Below are 19,507 nucleotides of genomic sequence, written 5' to 3' on the forward strand. Positions count from 1 at the left end.
TTACTTATCGGGTATTGATTGAGTCTGGAATGGGGTTTTGAGGGATTTATTTGAATCTTGATAGGAGGTGCACTGTGAATTCTGCCAATATTAGTTGAAGATTTTTGACCATAAAGATTAGCCGATCCAACAGGGATGAATGATCAGTGCTTCCAGATTCAGCTCTAGTGGCATCAGAATAAAGCACATAGAAGATGCTGAAGGGTCATTTAATTCACCAGACTGGCTGTTTTGATAGCTACTGACAAATTCTGGAAGTATTTCCTCTTCTGCGAGAAAGAAATTCTACCATGATACTTTTCTAAGCAAGCAGTCTTGGCTTAATAGATGAACAAGGGAGGAGGTCTAAGGAGAAAAGGGCTCAAAAAAGGATAGGTTCAGAGACTGTAACCTATTGAGGTTTGTACTCTAAGCCGGGAGTTGCTTTATAGCAGTGAGATTGGACACCGCGATTGTGGTTCCAGTATCAATAAGGACACAGAGATTCATTCGCAATCTGGAGAGTGCTTTCTCCAAGCCAAATAAGAGGGAGGATTGGAAAGAGCCTCTGTAGTTCCTCAGAGCCCTGTCATTGGAAATAAGCACGACTTTAAAAAAGCTAGTTAGAAGACTGAAGGCACCTAAAGCACTCACATTTGTGACAATCTCTTTTCCAACGTCCTGGCTTTTTGCAAAAAATAGCAGAAATAGGAAGTTTTGGGCTTCATATAGGGGTTTTCATTTGCCAGAGTTAAAAATTAATAATTTTAGTGGTCTTTCTTTTAGGTGACTCATCTAGGGTGGGAGCAAGCTGATTTGCCAAAATAACTAAATCTAGACTGGACAGTTTCCCATTCCTTCTTGGTCCTTTTTACTAGAAGAGAAAGCTCTCAGTTTAGCCCATCAATAAACATAGAGTTAAAAGCTACTCAGGTGGATTCACGGTTTGAAGGAATGCCAGAGTTTTCTTTGAAAACAATCTGAAGTCAATTATAATAGTCATAAACAGATTCATCAGACTTTTGTGAGCAAGACTGGATTTTGTTCCAATCAACAGGCTTTGGGAAAGCTACTGTAATTGCTTGATGGAAGTCTCCAGCGAGTGTTCTAGCATTTTGCCAAAAGTTAGGGGTTTGTTTTTCTAGCTCCCTTTCAGGATGTTCCCATCAGGAAAGTTTCATCCAATGTTTTGCTTGACTCTCACAAACAAACATGTGAACTAACTGACATGAATCTCAGAAACATGTGTTAAATTCTTCAGCAAAGTTATGGAAGTCCTAGTTACTTTAGGAAGTTCTTTATAGATAGCAATTCAGTCTTAATCCAGGGAATATAAGAAACTTGGGATTTATTAGGATCCTCAGAAGGCTTAACCTTAAAAGAACAGGTTCTGATAGATTCAGAGGAGGAGGGAGTGGGGAAAAGTTCAGAGGAAGGGAAAGTGCAACAGAGGTAGAACCTAAAATAAAGAAGCCCAGAGAGAGAAACATGATGGTTCAGGGCCAGAGCCTGAGACAAAGGAGTTGAGGGTGAGGAGCATGAGGCTTCAGGAGCCATTTTGTGTTTCTTTAATTGTTTGTTTGCCTCAGTTAATCAAAAAAAATGTATTTTGCAAAGAGGCAATTTTAGACTCCTGGAAACATCTGGAAGCCTCAAAATTCCAACTGAAGTTGTGTTCCATTCAGTTTTGAAAATTTCAGAGCTATGGTTGTTCAATTTGTTCTTAAGAAAAGTAAGTTTGGGGAGTTCGAAAGTTCTTAATAATGGCCATTGGTGTTCTAAATTACTTTTGGTCAAATCGATCCATTTATTTAGAAATGTACATGATGTGGGACAGTGGTTTTTAAATTAAAAATTAGCTGGGTTCCTGAAAAGGTATCTTCAAAGTATTTGGATAACTGGAATCCCATTTTTCCGAGGCCCTTTTTCTGTTATCAAAAGACTAAACAGCTTACAGGCCATATACCAGCATATTTCCTCTAGGAGCAGTCCGATTGCAAAAAGTTGGACCAAAGGCTAAACAGTAAAGTTCCAGTAGGAAGAGTCCAGTTGCAAAACGAATTGGACCAAAGGCTGAACAACACAGTTCTAGTGGAAAAGCCTTCTTCCAAAAAAGTCAGACCAAAGGCAGAATGGCACAGTTCCAATGGGACAACCTGATTCCAAAAGGAATCAGACCAAAGGCTAGAACAGTTTCAGTAGACACAGCCCTGTTCCAAAAGAAACTGAGCTAAAGGCTAGCACAGTTCCAGTGGAATAGCCTGATTTCAAGAAAGTCTGGTCGAAGTGCCAACTATGCACTCATAGGCTCAATAAGACCTTAATCAGAAAAGGACAAAGCCTTAGGTCCCACATGGAGCCCAGAGAGCTTCAAAACGTAAGGAGAGTGCAAGCTAGGATCCAGAGTAAAGACTTATCTTCAAACTCTAGAGTCAGAGAGGAAGCAGAGAGCTCAATTGGCTCTTTGGGTCTCATACCTGTTTGCTCACCAGCTTTGGAGTTGTCAGGGGGATCTCCTTTTGATCCCCATGTGAGCCACCAAAAAACATTGACCTTAAACAAATAGATGGCTAGATATTTCTCCAATAAAATGGGTTTACCCAGGAACAACAAATAATTACAATTGGGGATATACAATCTAATGTCACACCATGCTAAAGTTCAGAGAACAAAGGAGAGAAATGTTGTGTTTTGTTGTTGTTTGTTTGTTTGTTTGTTTTCATAGAGGAAAGGAGGAGTTTAGAGGGGTTATTGTAACCAAAGAGTCCACTGAAGGAAACTGGGAGACCAAATTGTGGCTTTTCATTGGTTGAGTGGTAACAGTCTTTCACTGGCTGAGTGGTTGACAGGTGAGAAGAAGATCCTCCTTCTTCCTGCTGGAGCAGTAGAGTAGAAAAACATCTTCCTGTTGGAGATGGAAAACATTTGTCTCTTCTTGTTTGGGACCATTGACAATGCATAGTAGAACATGAGTACTCTCCCTACAGGCACTCCTCACTCCAGTTTAAATCAGGTTTTTGTTCATTGATTTTCACAACTCTATTCATACCAATAACAATTATTATTTAATTTTGCAAAAAGATTAGGTGTTCCTTGAGAAAATGGAACATTTGACATCCTGACATTTTCTGTGTATTGTGTTTTTTGTTTTGATTTTCGTCAAGAGAAGTCATGTTGATAATGTCAGATAAAATTAGCAAAATTCTGAAGTTTAATCAATAGGATGTACAGCTCTGTGTGTGATTCTTTTTCTTTTTGGCATATCAGCATTTTTGTCAGTAGAAAGTGATTTCCTTACTACCCACTCTAATTCCTTTCTCGTCCCCGCACCACCAAATTCCTGGAGGGGATGACAAGACCCTGGATCTAAATATACTCAGCTCTAATCATATTGCACTGGAAATTGCAAGTAAAATTAGAAACATCCAGAGATTTGGCTCTCAAGGAAACCATGTTTTCTTTCTTATGAATCCCAAGATGCCTGCAGGAGAGCAAAAGAAATCCTGTTAATGCAGAGACCTAACGGACCAATAGAAATGATAATGATTTTTCTTCCAAGGGAGAGAAAACTCTGAGTTTTCCCCCTACAGAACATAATGCTGTGGGATTCAGGCTGTTCACTGCCTCTTTTTCCTTGGCTTCTTCAGGAATTTTGTATTTCTACTAATGTGTTACAAAAAATGGGGTCAATTGACCTTCCTATAATGGTTGCAAGAGTTCATAACTTTGTTTTATTAATCAGTATGTCATTCAGCTGAAGATTAGCAGAAGCTGCTAGCTTTGTTAGCATTCAGGCTGAGCTTCCTCAATCACTAGGGAACATAGCAGATCAATAATATGCATCTCTACATCCCCTTCCACCTCCACTAACTCATAACACTCTTTACAGTTACCAGCTGACTGTGAAATGGGAACAGGTACTCTGAAAATCTCTTTCTACACACACACACACACACACACACACACACACACACACACACACACACAGAGCCCCTTCTAGATGGGAAGTAACGAAAGATAGACTTGATTTACAGTTCCTGAAGGACCCACTCTCTAAGAAATGAGGTGTGCTCTAAGCCAATGGAGTGGTTCCTGTACTTTGTGCCACGACTCCTACTCCAAAACCTGTGTCCTTTCTGCTTGACTACAGTAAAGCCCAGTAAAGCACACTGTTTGGTCAGTTCTGCAGGAGAGTCATTACATCTTCAAACTCTGGAATCTATGGGAGTCTTCTTCCTCTTGCTGAAAACTGCAGCAACATGGTTTGACCAATACTGGCTCTGGTCACTTGCTGTTCCTTTTCATGAATACATGGAAAACATGAAATGAAGAAAGAGATGAAATAAGGTTGCTAAGACTTTGATGAGAGTTGAGTGGTGTTTCAGCTTTTGTATGATCTGGTAGATGGCTGAGAACCCTGATGAGAGCATCAGATGCAAAGATTTCATCATCAAAGATCTAGTCTGGCAACCATTTTCCAACCCCACCTTCACTTACATGGACCTCTTGTGTTTTAATTGTAAGTTATCAACTTTGATTTATTTGATTGTTTTGCGTTGTTATTTGTCATGACTAAATATTTGCATTCCAAATACTAAAATAATAGGAAGAAGAACAGCAAGAACAATACAGAGGTTCTTAACTCATTTTACATGAAAATTCTATGTAATTCTATGAAATTCTATGAAATTTACAATGTAAATTTCTCTTGTGGTCCAGCTTGCTAGTCAAGAATATCAGTGTTTCAAAATTATTCCAATTTTTTTGAGTGTAGAGAGAAGTTCATCTTATTTTATTTTCTCTGGACTTTCTGCTGGCTTTCTTTTCCCCAAGGTTGAATTACATTCATCTAAAGATGAGGACATTTTAAAACCTAGCCCATTTGTAAATTGGGACATGCCTGCCAATGAAAGCCATATGTAATCTCCAATCCTGATTTTAATCAGTAGTTTCAACTTTTTCACTGAGTAAACCTTTATGCCAGAATGCTCATGGAGAATCCTGAAGTATTATTAGCATAATTGTGCAGCCCTGGGGATTAAGAGTAGGACAGATCTGGGCTGCAATCCAGCTCTACCACTAACTAGCTGTGTGACCTTGAGCCAGCTGCTTCATTTATATGAACCTCAGGTAGTCGCTCTCTCATTTGGCTTTTATGAGGATTAAGTAAGCTAAGGCATGAAAAATGCATTGTTTAATGCCTGAAACATGATAAGCACTCAATAAATATTACTTAATGTTATCCTTCCCCCTAAAGTTTTCAAAGAAATTGAATGTACATCATTTACCAGGCAATAACAACTAGACTGGCACCGGACTTCTGGTCAGAAAGATTGAGGCTGACAGACAGGAAAGTAATACTTTCAAAATTCTGAGACAATGAGATTTTTAATCTAAACTTCTATACCCGGCCAAATTTTAAATAAGGTATATCAATGTAAGCACCAGCTACAAACCACCAGCAACATACCTCTATTCAAACAAGATTGGGTTCATTCATTCTTGCTGCAGGAAGGAAAACCTCACCATGGGGAAATGTGGGCATCTCTGTAAGGGCCTAAGATAGTTCTTGTTATAGGATTGATGCTTGTGTTGAGTGATTTCAGAAAGAGTGCAAGGAAGTAGGGTATGCTTTGATTTAGGTGCTGTCAAGAGGTGAGAATGATTCTATGATTAGGTGTCTTAATACATTTTCATCTCGGAGGCAGGAGAAATAGAACACGTAGGTCTAAAGCTGAATTGGTATGGAAGCAACAGATGCTCATGTTATCTAGGAGAGAGGATGCTGAACATTTCTATGGTCTCCTCTGTCTTCTTGCTGTTGTCTGTGCTCAGGTACACTTACAGAGTGATCCTTTTTTTTTTTTTAATTTGCTCTATCATGGTCACAGTTACTTTGTCTGATATTGGTGTTTTGTGAAATTGTTTATGTTGTATAGGAAACAGACTGTTAGTACCAGGCCTGCCATCCAGCTGACAACACTTGCTCGTCCTCAGTGGAATGGGAGACCAAGGACATTTTGAGACATGCAAGGACTCAGATATGTTACCTTGCATACACTCTTCCCTAAGAAGGTACTTAAGGATGTGCTAAAACAAAAACAATGGAGTGACCCAAAATAAAGAAAGATTTAGAATCCAAGCAATATTGGTACCAACCCAGGAAAGCTGGGCAGGTGTCAGCAGGAGGAATAAGCCCATACCAGAGAAAGTGTAAGAGAGGCTCTCTGGAAAGAAAAGAAAGCAAAATGAGAATAGCTGGCTAGAACACAGAACTGAAAATATAGAGGCTATGATACATTCAAACCGTACAAGAAAGAAAAAGGCCAATTAGCTTTACATAAAACAAATGTAATTAAAGTACATTATATAGACATGCCCTGAATAATTAAATAATGCAAATACAGTACTTTTTATAAATTTCTATTAGGAATAATATATGTAATGATTAGACAACTTCCATGTGAATTATGTGAACATTTTCAACCTTGACAGTATAAAAAAATGTTCAGATGAAAGAGGTCTACAGTGGGAAAAAGGAAGAAGAGCTGAAGGAAATAGTAGGGGTAATAACATCATCTACCTGCAATGTGGAATTTAGGAGAATCTATTAGTGCAAAAATAATTGTGGTATAAAAGTTTAAAAATAATTGCAAAAACCACAATTACTTTTGAACCAACCTAATAAAACAATTTTGTGGTATAGAGATAATTTTGTTATTAAATTACTCAAAGTTACAATAATCAAAAACCAGTTAGGAGAATGCAGGGTGATGGTATCATGAGGCAAATCCTCATTTATCAGAATAAGAAATCTAAACTGGTCAATCAAGAAATAGCAACATAAGCATATTTCTGAAAATGGTGGAAGTAATGATCAGAAAAATGAGAAGGGCCCAGAATAGTTCAAAATGGTTACCTCTAAGCAGCAGGTCTAGCGTTAGAAAGGAATTCAGCAGGGGATGGGTTTTTCCTCTTTCCAAATCATTTTCTCTGTTTGATTTTTCTCATGTGCACAAATTATTTTATTAAAACCTAATTTTAAAGAGCAAAAGGAGTAGTTACAAAAATGAGCATGGTCATTGCTTAATAAATATGTATTGAATACATTATTTACTCTAGATTAAAAATGAGAAAATTATAGTTTAGAATCAAAATTTTATCAGTAACTTTTTGGACAGTTTGTAACTTTTTCATGGTGCAAAAAAAAAAAAAGACAAATTAAAAAATATATATATAACATAGTAGTACAGCACCCAGATCCTTCAGAATTCACTAGTAAATTTTTCATCATGGGAAGCTGTTTTCTAATCCTACAACTTCTGAATAACTAATACCATTGACAGCAAGTGGTTGACTTCTGCAATAAACTGTGTCCTCTATGTATTCATCTGACCTCCACCAACCTGAAGATTAATGAATCCAGGACTTTCACAGGGCACCACATAACTGAGTGCAGCTCCATGCAGAATCCAAGACATGTGGAGAGATAATGCCCTCCACACCACCTCTACCCACCCAGGACCTGCAGGGATCTACATTGAGAATGGTGACTAGACACTTGTACCTATCCTTTCCACTGATGCCTTCCAGCAGCGCCATCATTGTTGGTGCTTAGATCCCAGGGATTCACTAAAGTACAAAACCACTATACAGAATAATTTTGAAAGTCCAAATGTGAGATTACAAAACAGTGTCTCCACAAATGGGAATGATGTTTCTTTTTGGAGCTACTTGGTCCAGGGGTGGTTGTTTTTGACCACCCAGTATCAATTTTCCCTTCCTAATAATGCCTCTGTTAATGAAGAATCACTTTCTCCCCACTGAGTTCGATTTGGTAGGACTGTAATGGGACAAACCGACCGTCCCTAGCCAGGGAGTAAGTTCATGATCCAAGGTCAGTCAGTCGGGAACTCCTCCTATGAAATCCAAATCTTGAGCAGAAGAACCATGTCATCCAGGTACCAGCTCACCCAGGTTTTCGAAGAATAAGCTGCTCCGGAAAGAGCATCGTTATGACTCTCAGCACTCAGCTTGCAAGGGTGCTTGAGATCTGCCTATTTCTAAGGTTGGGTCTACACCCATCAATCCTGTGAGATCAGGTAATCTTATGTGAGTTAGCTTTTGCTACAGGGAACCAAAGAATCCTAATTAGATCTACAACATAAAATGATACTTATGTACTTACTGATAGAGACTTTAACCAATGAAGAAAAATGACATCAATAAAGGGAAGATGATATTTAATATATGAACATAAAAAGGACAAAAAGTGTGATTTCTTTTATTTCCCCATTGTATGACAGGACAGATGATATCCACATGTGTGTTCTTACAGACAGAACTAGAGACAGGAAAGAACAGAGACGAGCTGTTTGTCATTCTTGGGTGTATCGGGGATTTTGTGCAATTCCCTGTGTGTTAACCAGCCTTCCAAAATAAAATTGGAATGCAGTGTGTAGTAATGACATTACTATAGGCAATCATTCAGATATGTTTTGCTCTCAAAAATGGATGTAAATCATTCACAAATTATGGTAAATTAACCACCTCACGTAATAAATCACTGATACAATTCACACCTTGTCATGTCACACCAGTGGCTTTTAACACTGAGTTTTAAGAACTGTGATCTTAAATGAGGTAAGTAAATATTTGAAAATCATCTCTTAAAATTAAGAAAGGAGAAAGAAATTAGGTTTTCCATACAGTCATCTAATCTACAACTGCTTTCCAAAGAAAGAGCTGGGAGGCAAGACCATGGTGACAAAATGAAAAAGTAAAAAAAAAAAAAAAAAATTGATTAGTGGATGTGGGAGACATGTGAGGGGAGAAGATGCAGAACAGAATGAGAATGTGGTACATAAAGGAAAATTTAAATATATTACGTTGGGAGAGAGGAATGAGATTGCAATTATAAATGAAGAATAAATAAAAAGGCTGCTAAATCTTCTAGTAAGGAAATATGCAAATAAAAAAATGAAGGAGATAGCAGCTTGGTTGGGGGTATCTGAAGATGAAGAAGACAGATAACACTTTCTAAAATATTGATAGTTTTGAATTATATTTCTCAGGTTTTGTACAATAGAAGGAAAAGGGAAAAAGTGAACCTTAAATTATATGTTGTAAAATTTTAGAGGACACATCATAAATTCAGAGGAATTATGTTACAATTCATCAAAAAGACATAAGAAATAATGTGTTCTGAATAATATAGCCAACTGAAATAAATTCTCATTTCAAATAAAACACAGACTTAATATATATTGAGTACAAAAATAAAACACTATCACTTTAACCATATTCTAAGTTTGAGAAACAGTTTCAGGGATTTATTAATAAAAATATGTAATCAACTGACTAAATTAAGAAAAACTACAAGATGAATTCTGAATTTGCTGAACAGGTAACAATCTCAGAAAATAACACTTTAAGACTTTATTAAAAAAAAAGACTTTATTCAATTTATCTGAATTGGCTTAAAAATTGGCTGGCAGGCTATCAAGTAAATGGCAACAAGCAGTGATATTTTGGATGCCTGAAGAGGTTCACCAGGATCCAATATTAATTCAATATCACTGAATGTACAAAGATAGCGGCACACTCTCTGAGTTAGTAACTGACCAGAAATTACATTCTCAAAGTCCCTCGCATTCTAGGGCATCAACTTTATTATATTTATATCAAATGGGTTTAGGGTATTGGGAACATCTTATCATAGTTTAAGATTAAAAAAAAAAAAAAAGAAAAGAAAACATCAAGTAGGCAGGCCTCCAGCAAAAAGTAGTTACGTTTAAGAAGTGAAATTTCCTCTGCTTGCCTTATTTGTTTCTGTTTACATATGAAATGTAGGTAGAAGAGAGAGGAAGGAAAGAAACTGTCTCTCCAGCTTTGAAAGAAATCCCAGAAGAGGGGCACATGGGAGACACAGGGGGAAGAGGTGGGGCCAATTGGAGGGAGAGGAGGAGGAGAGAGTTCCTCAAAATGAGGAATATAAATGATAAATGTCTAAGTAAAAAAAAAAAAAAAAATGAGTCCATGACAGCTTCCCAGTCTCAGGTACATGTTGTTAGGCAATTGAAAATTCACTTCCTCCGGTGAATTATGTAGCAATTAAATGTGAACATTCTTCACATCTGTTGTGTTTCTAAGGCAATGGGATTTGACATAAGTGAGGAATACAACAATATAAATCCCAAGTTGCATTGAGGAATGTATTTTCCTCTCTTTTTTTATTAAACACGCTGTTGAATAGAAGTGATGGGAGTGGACATACTTGCTTTGTTCCTGATCTCAGGGGAAAAACACTGTGTCTGTCACCATTAAGTATGATGGTAGTTGTACATTTTTTATAGATGCTTTCAATCACATCGAGAAAGCTCCTTTCTATTTCTAAATTCCCTTCTGCTCTTTATTTTAACAGTCATGCATAACGTCGGTAACAGTGCAACAAGACTAATACACTATACTTTGTGTGGGGGTGTGAGATTGCACATTCTCTAGAGATCAAATTAGCAATACGTTTTAAATATTTTTATGCCATATTTTATGGTGATACATTTATTTCTATTTATCTGACTTAAGAAAGTAATATTATATATTGTTGAAAATTTAGTTACAAAGATATTCATCAGAATGTTATTCATAATAGTGACAAATAGAAACTAACATAAGAACAATATTAGGAAAAGGGTTAGGATAATTATGGTCAAACATATAAGAGAACAATATGCGATCATTCACTTCCAATTTACAAAAGCTTTTTATGCCATAGGGGAAATGCTTATTTTTAAAAAAAGTACAATAAAGATCATATCTGGTCCAGGAACTTGGTTTCAAGGAGGTGAAGTGAATGGATTTGAAGTAATATGGATCTGAGTTCCTTATCAGGGATATGATGTTGGGACCAGAGACTAAAGTAAAGACTCAAATTAGGGTTGCAAGACCAGAAGTCTGGATTCAGTGGGAGACGGGCTAGAACAAAATGTGTGTGTGTGTGTGTGTGTGTGTGTGTGTGTGTGTGTGTGTCGGGGGGGGGGGGAGAGAGAGAGAGAGAGACAGAGACAGAGACATCAGTGAGAGAGACATCAGTGAGAGAGACATCAGTGAGAAAAACATCAGTGAGAAAAGGCAGAACAGAGAGAAGACAAAGATCACATTACTGTTTTGTTGCTTTGGCATCTCATATTCAATAACGCTTTTTCTTTTTTTTCTCTGACTCCCTTCACCCATTTTTCCCTTCAACCCACCCCCTACTTCTTGCAACCACCAATCTGTTCTCTGTATCTTTGAGCTTGGTTTGTTTTTTGTTTTTGTTTCTTTTTTTTGCAACAAAGCAAAAATAAATACAACATCATGCTAAATAAAGACAAATCATACAAAGAAGCTTTTGCATAGCAAAAGAAACTATCAACAAAATAAATGGGCAACCTACTGAATGGGAGAAAATATTTGCATTCGTATATTTGACAAGGGGCCAATACTGAAAACATATAAAGAACTCATACAACTCAATAGCAAAAACCAAACAATGCGGTTAAAAATGGGCAGAAGACATGAATACACATTTTTCTAAAGAAAAACAACAAATGGCCAACAGGTACCTGAAAAAATGCTCAACATCATCATCATCAGAGAAATGAAAATCAAAAGCACAATGTGATATCACCTCACACCTGTTAGAATGACTATAATAAAAAAGACATGAAATAATAAGTGTTTGCAAGGTTGTGGAGAAAAGGGAACCCTGTGCACACTGCAAGAAATCTTTGCCTACACAATCTTCACAGAGATGACATAAGAATTCATAAAGTTGGGCCGGCCCGGTGGCTCAGGCGGTTAGAGCTCCATGCTCCTAACTCCGAAGGCTGCCGGTTCCCACATGGGCCAGTGGGCTCTCAACAAAAAAAAAAAAAAAAAGAATTCATAAAGTTTGGAACATACTTTTCCCTAGAAAAGGGAATTACATGAGTCCAAGATTTTTCCTAAGCTATTAATGAAATCTTGACTTGCCCACAAAACTGTATGGGGATGTTATAATCCTCCAGTACACCACCTGCATTCCCAATAAAAATATGATAATCTTATCAATTTTGAAATTACTTGTGTGCAGGCCTAGCAATGTCTCTCATTAACTCATTCTAATATAATTATCTACATGACATGATGTTTATTATGACAACAAAATGAAAAACAGACAGGTGGAGATCAATCAATAGGAGATTGAAGTATAATACATGCCTAGTTGATCATGAAGAGAGATAATTAACTAGTTTATATTACTCAGGTGAGAAGTTTAAATATAAAAGGATGAATAATAGAAAATTCACTCCCAAATGAGTAGTGTTTCCCTAAACGCCGTTATTTGTTTTGTTTTATTATTGACACATACTCAATTTTTGGATTTGAACATACTGGAGTTTCTTCCCACATGAGAGAGAGTTCTTTTGACTCCAGCCACCCTCTCTTATCCTTGCTTATCTCCCACAGGGCTTTATGTTCAGTGGCTCCAAACACTGCAGTGAGCATGGCTATGCATTCTCAGTCCCCACAGCCCCACCCATCATACATCAGGAAAGGATTAGCAGCAGCAGCAGAAACTAATGAGACTTTATATTCAAGGTGAGGAGACCAGTTTCTGTATAAGCTTATAAAGTGTGCTCCGGTCCTCTTCTCTGCTCTTTACTCACCTCTACATGTGCTAAATATTCTTAATCTTTGAAATCTTCCTCACAGCATCCACTTGCCTTTACACCTACTGATCCATCTCTAAGTCTCTGATAGGTAAACAGGAACCTGGTGCCTGATCTCCTAAACATCTATCTTGCTCTTTTCTAGGCCACCTTACTCACCTCCCCAATTATGTGCATCAATGTAAGAACACTTCCTGAATTTACAGGGCCAGCAAACTTCTCCACCTGGCATCAATGATCCCACATTCTAACATCTGTATAGATTGTTTACGTTGCCCTACATTGGTCCTCTTGATTCTTACTCCTTAACAAAATCAATTCCTTTGCATTCGTTAGGGTCAACAAATTAGACTTTTTCTTTCTTTAAATGGTTGTCTCCCTCAACAGAACTACTATAAAAATCTTACCAATCCTTTACAGCCTGGTCCAAATGCTATTTCTCCAAGAAAAATATTGCAATCTCTACAAGTGGAAATTCTGTCTCTCTGACTATTTCGCTCTCTCTTCATAATCATCACCATTATCATCATCATCATCATCATCCATCATCATCATCAATCTTTAGATTACTTTAATAGTTCCAGATTCAGGGTAACACCATACTTATTATGTCTGTATCCAACACCCTCTACTAGACACCAGATATGTGCTTCATCAATGTTGCACAAGTAAATGATAAATTTTCTCTTTTTCTATTCTCTCATTCAATTCTGCAAATGATTAAGATGGAAGGATCAAGGGTACAGGTTAATAAAAGCAGGGCAAGAGCCAAAAGTCTACTTTCTTTCCCCAGCCTTGTTTGCTAATGTAATCAGTATCTCTGTAATCTCTGTATCTCAGTATCTCTGTGCTGCTTTGTAGGAAGAAGAAAGTAAGCTTGAGGTGGTTCTCCTTGAAGAGAAAATCAAGATTTAGCATGTAAGATTGCAAAAAAAGATTTTTCAGATTTTTCAGATTTTCTTGTTCCATAATTCATTTCACTCTCCATTTTCTACAGAAGACATCAGAACAAGACAAAAAAAAAAAAGCATTCATATGTTAAAAGACAGATTAAATTATCCTCTCTGTTTCCAAGATAAATGTAGTAGAGGGTTAATTAACCAGCAATCTGGTAAAGAAAGAGATACTCCTGCACCCTTCTGTCATATGCCTCTTTTCCTGAGTGAGACAATGGCCCTTCTAGAATTTATCAGAAGACACACACATGCCTCTCTGTGTGTGTGTATATTAGTAATAGGTAAGTCAGTCAGTCCATCACAAATATCCATTTATTGCCTTTGATGCATCAGGAAGAATGCAAGCTCCTGGGGATTCAGAAGTGAATCAAACAGCCACTGCCTTCATGGGATTTTCATTCTTAGCATTGCAAACAAAATTCTCCCAAATCACTGGAAATGTGCAAAGTATTATTTAAGAAAAACACTACACATGGGTGTTGCAGTTAAGCTCTTGTATTTATGGGTGAGTGACCATGGAACAGACACAACCACATCAAACACATATTTATTAACCACCACGGATATCACATTAAAGGCCCTTCGTATGTGCAATGCTTGGCACATACTAAGTTTTCAGTAAGTGACAGGAACATACACATAACCTTGCTAAGGAGTTATGTATTTCCACTTCTAAATATTCTACTTTTCATTTCATTCAAATTTAGACTAGGAAATATTACAAAAGTCACTCCATCCTTACAGGGTTGGTGTATTATCCCCAAAAGTTGGTGTACAAAGTGCCAACGGATTTAAAGTACTCCTCTTTTTGTTCCTCACTATCTACCCCATATGAGGTCTCTAAAGACTCACTCCCTGGTTTATGACAGATGATACAGTAGCAAGACCTGGGATTTAGCGTGAACTAAACTTGGGTGGAAGTTGTACTCTACCAGTGATTGAGCAAACCTAAATCATCTGTGAAATGGAAGTAATAATATTTGCGGCAGACAACTTTTAGGCACCTGAGATGAGGGGACATACAAAAGGACCCATGATGACCACTGGCAGGAGGACTGGAGTATTTGAGCTGTTTTCTGATGGCAAATGAGATTCAACTCTATATTTAGAGGCTGTAAATGCTAACCCAGCCCCATACCTAAGGATCACAGGAAGGCATTCTTCCCATTTGTCCTAAGCACATTGTAAGCACAGACACAAAGCTGTGATTAACTTTCCACCAGCGAAGTGGCTCATGGAGGGTGACTGGAGCTCCGTGCTATGCTGCCTGTTAAAATACCCAAGTGGATCTGACCTTCCCATTGGGAATGCAAGTCAAACACAAGGCACCTCAAGAGTAGACCTACTGTCCCCATTTCATTGGTAGCCAAATGGCAGACACTGCTGCTGTCTTACTTACAGCCTCACTCCAAACCCTCAGCTTCAGCATCTCGGTTGCTGCACAGGATTTTCTGAGGACTGGCCTGTGCAGCAACGTGGGTTACTGCATGTATGTATGCAGTAGCACAAATAAGTAATGGAGAGCTGGCTCAGGCAGAAGGACTTTTTTTCCCCCTCCAATGACATATTTGAGCATTAAAAACAATGTATTCTGTTCTCCTGCTAGCAAGGAATAATGAAACTAGAGTGTTGCCTTCCCAGAAGCTCTCTCTTTTGAATCGTGCAAAGCAGAAATGATCCTCCGTTTGTAGGCAGCAACAGCCTTCACAAGCTACGGGAACATTGCCAAGAGCCCTGAAAAGCCTCCACAGCTAATTGGGAACTGGCTTATTAGTGACACTTTTGAGAGTCAGGTTGTCATTAAAGAGAAACGAAGGAGAACATGGTGGGCGCTGTAGCCTGGAATTAGGCTGTGGGAGGGAGGGCTGGTTCCCGTTCCTCTCAGGAACATTGCTCTGTAATTTTCTCAAATGCTGTGCTCAGCTGTCTTGCAAAAGCCCTAGATCTTGGAAGGCTGCAAACAACACCTTAGCCTCTACTCCTCCTTGAACACCAGCCCCCACCATCCACATTCAGAGAACAGTGTCGCCATTTCAAGGACACCTGATTTAGTTAACTCAACCTAGACAAACATAGCATGCCCTCTTAGTAACTTCTTGAACATGTGTCTATATTTTTGTGTAGCTGACTGAAAGTGTTTTATTTCACAATCATTAGACAATTCTAGTAGCAAACAACCCCTGAAGTTTTGGGTAAATATTAAAAGCTCAGTTTAAAGGGAAGTGAGTTGAAGAATTTTTAAAATTTTTAAATGATCTTGTCAAAATACAAATCAGGTCACATGGTTAGAAAGGACCATAAGAAATGAATCATGTTTTTTTAGGAATGTGATTGCCAGTGTCAGGCCAGCTCCAGTCAAGCAGAATGCTATGTCTGTGTGTGTTGTCTGAGTTTCTAGAGAGATGTTTCTCTGATAACAAACTGGGTTTCTCAGCTCCCTCCCCTCTTGGAGGATGGTGCTGATCTGGGTAACCTTTCCAGATTTCTGTACTAAGATTCCAGCCCTCACTCAAAAGAAGAAAAAAAAATATTGAAGAACAATCTGTGTCACTGTGCATTAGCAATGAGAGCTGGGTAAGCCTACACTTCAATGTGATGTGCTCCCTGCTAGATGAATTGATGGAGTCTTGTTGCTTGTGGTAGAAAGAAGGAAGCCTAGACCCTGGAGTTAACTCTTGGAGTTGCCCAGTGGGTGGAGGGGTGGGGGTAGGAACAGCCCCAGGAAGCTCTTCCTGATGGTACTGGAAGTGCATCCGGGCACAAAGACTTAAACATGAAAATCATAGTTGACAGGCAGCTGTTTGCTGCCTTATTCCATTAATCGCCTCCCTCATCATTTCCAGCAAATTCATTCTTATTTCTGCATAATAATGATTTAGCCTTTGAATAGTCCATGCTTCAACACAACCTGTGACATGAAAGTTTCCCTGAATCTCAAGGTAACTCACTTTCTCTCTCTGGTTCTTGCTTTTTAACATCACACACACACACACACACACACACACACACACACACACACACACACACACATTTTAGTAGTACACAAAATTGGATTGGTTGCCTACCCAATAGTTGCCCATTTTATCCTTCTTTCTTCTTTGCTAGGACAGTTTGCCTCCTGCAAGAAAACCTAAAATATTACTTACCAGCATTCCCAGCTTCCTTGCTGCTAGAGGTGGTGGGTGATGTGACAGAGTTTTAGCGTGGCCATATAGGTAAGAGTCCTGGAGCAGCAACGTGCATAGTTGTGGGGTGCAATATGACAGAATCCTGTTGTGCCAATGTGATGATGTGACACATTTCTAAGCAGCTTTGTGATCAAGTTCTAGGGTGGCAAAGTGACACAGATCTGGGTGACTATGTGGCACTGTTTTGGAGTGGCCATGTAAGATAATACTTGGGTGGTAATGTGACAGTTCTGGAGTGGCCATGGAAACGTTCTTGGAATGACCGTATAGCACAAGAGTGAGACACAGTCTGTGGTGGCAATGTGTCACAGGAGAGGACCACTTGAAACATTTCTGGTTAATGAAACCTAAAGGATGTCTGATGGAGAACTTCCAGGAAATATTCCCCCTCTATATCAAGAGGGATATGGAAAATGACCCTTTTCACCACTGGGATTTTCCTTTCTTTTCTCACCTTTGAACAGATTTACATGAGCATATAATGCTTAGGGCTGCTGCAACAGTCCTCGTATTGTGACTATGGAAGACATTTAATTTACTAAAGATGGCAGAAAAATGAAAAATAACTGGAACATTTATGGCATTTTGAGCAAGTGCAACAATCTCTGCCTGCATACCCCTAGATTTCTTCTTAAGTGAGATAATAAATAAACTCCTGATATTTATGTCACCCACACATGCATTGTTTATTTTTATTGCATGTACCTATTGCATATACACAATTCTGCTAGCTTACAAACATATAGAGCTTCCCTGTAGAAATCAAAATTATTTTTGTAAGCAAGGATACAAGTAGTTTTTTGATAAAAGTTTAGGACAAAAAAATCAATTTGAAACTTTGTGAAGAATAACATGAATGGTCTCCTCTGGTTACATAAACTTGGGACAAGCATGCTTCCTGACCTGAAATAAGGGCACATAAGACTTTTTGATTTACCAAGTTTTCTTCTAAATATTTTGTGGTAAGCAGCTCTAAGAAGTGAGTAATCAATTTACATGAGAAGCTCAAGGGCTTCTGGAAAATTAAAAGTCCGCCAATTCCTGCTTTCCAAAGTTCAAAATAAAGGAAGTCAATCAATTTGTACTAAGGTGGCCATAGCCACTTGACCAGGAGGAGACTAGGGTCACAACGTAGGGGTCAGAGTGTACATCAAGCTGAAAGCAATTCACTTTCCTTATCTGTGACTGCAATTTAGGAAATAATGTATGAGCATGAAATCTAAAAGCCTCAGTGTGTATGTGAAAGGATGTGAACAAGCAAGGGTGCACCAGAGCCAGTAGACAAATAATACCAATTGTCAAATGGTATAGGATGTGGAAGTAAGGGCACCAGTTAGATAACTAGGTGGCAAATCCCCACTTGTTTTCTGTGTATGGAAGTGGATTGAACCCCCTACCCCAACTCACTCTGAGAGTGTGAGCAAATGAATAGGTTCTTGGCCAAACTTGGACTGGGGAGAACTGAATGGAGAATAAGATCCCTACTAAGAGAACTTGTGGAAGTCAAAGCTTATTAACTAAAAATAAGTAAATGAATGAATGAAAACATCAGAGTTCCCACATCATCTAAGTAGTGTATATAAATATTTGTCTATGTCACACATATACCTAAATGTCAAAGTCAAGAACTAAATGACAACTTTTATTTGTCCAAAACTAAAATGAGAAACTGAGCACAGTTATTCTTGCCTAATATAATCTTTCTGGTTTTTGCCAAAATATTTTATTCAGATAATATTTTCTAACATGTTAAGAAGTGTTTCTCAAGAAAGTTTCTAAGGTCAAATAAGTGATAATGCTTTTTACACAAATTTAAACCTGTTGCTTTGATGCAGGCCTTCAGAATTCTTTATAATCTGCAGTACAGCTCCTCTAACATTTATGTAATCACCGAGGCCTTCTTCACAAAACATCTCATGAGACTACTTTCTTGCAGAACATAATTTGAGAAACACTGCTGTACAATTTTAAACCCTGCACACGTATTATAAATGTTTAATTCTTACATATATTTCCTTAAATCAAAATATTCAAAGGTATTGTAATTATTTAGAATTTAACCTTATAGTCAATTGCATTTTTACTCATCAGAAGTTCCTTTATGACTTCACCACTCTGGAGCTTTTAATATTAACACATGGCTTGGTCTGTTGGAGTTGTTTTTAAAGTAAGTTTTCAAGAATGGTTCATGAATAATACATTTTCTGATGCCCCCACACCCAAAATAACTGGAAATATTTTTCCTGTTGGCTCTTTGTGAGACATTGATTTGGGTTATGTACAAAATTATTAGGTCCTGAAAACATGCTTTCGAAATGTGAGGCAAATTTGTTATGTATTATTACGTAGATGTTAGGAGCAAGCCTGAATTTGTCCTTTTGGACATAACTTTGTGAAATGAGAGGCAGAGGAGAAACATGTAATTAAGCCTATGAGGATACTTATAGGCTGTTTGTTTTGATTTATATTATTTAAAATGTTTGCATGGGTGTGCCTAGTGTGAGTATCCAAAATAATTTTTGAATGAAATTTACAAAACAGTTTAAATCTATGTGACTCTTTTACTATAGAGTCTAGATTATTGGGGCATAAACCTGAAAAGCATTCTTTTGATTCAGTAATCGGTACCTTCCACGTTCAATGGTATTTCATTTCCTACTAGATACCCAGCTTTCTAACTGGCATCTTGGTT

Source organism: Rhinolophus hipposideros (genome assembly GCF_964194185.1).
Source record: "Rhinolophus hipposideros genome assembly, chromosome: 1".
Taxonomy (NCBI): Eukaryota; Metazoa; Chordata; class Mammalia; order Chiroptera; family Rhinolophidae; genus Rhinolophus; species Rhinolophus hipposideros.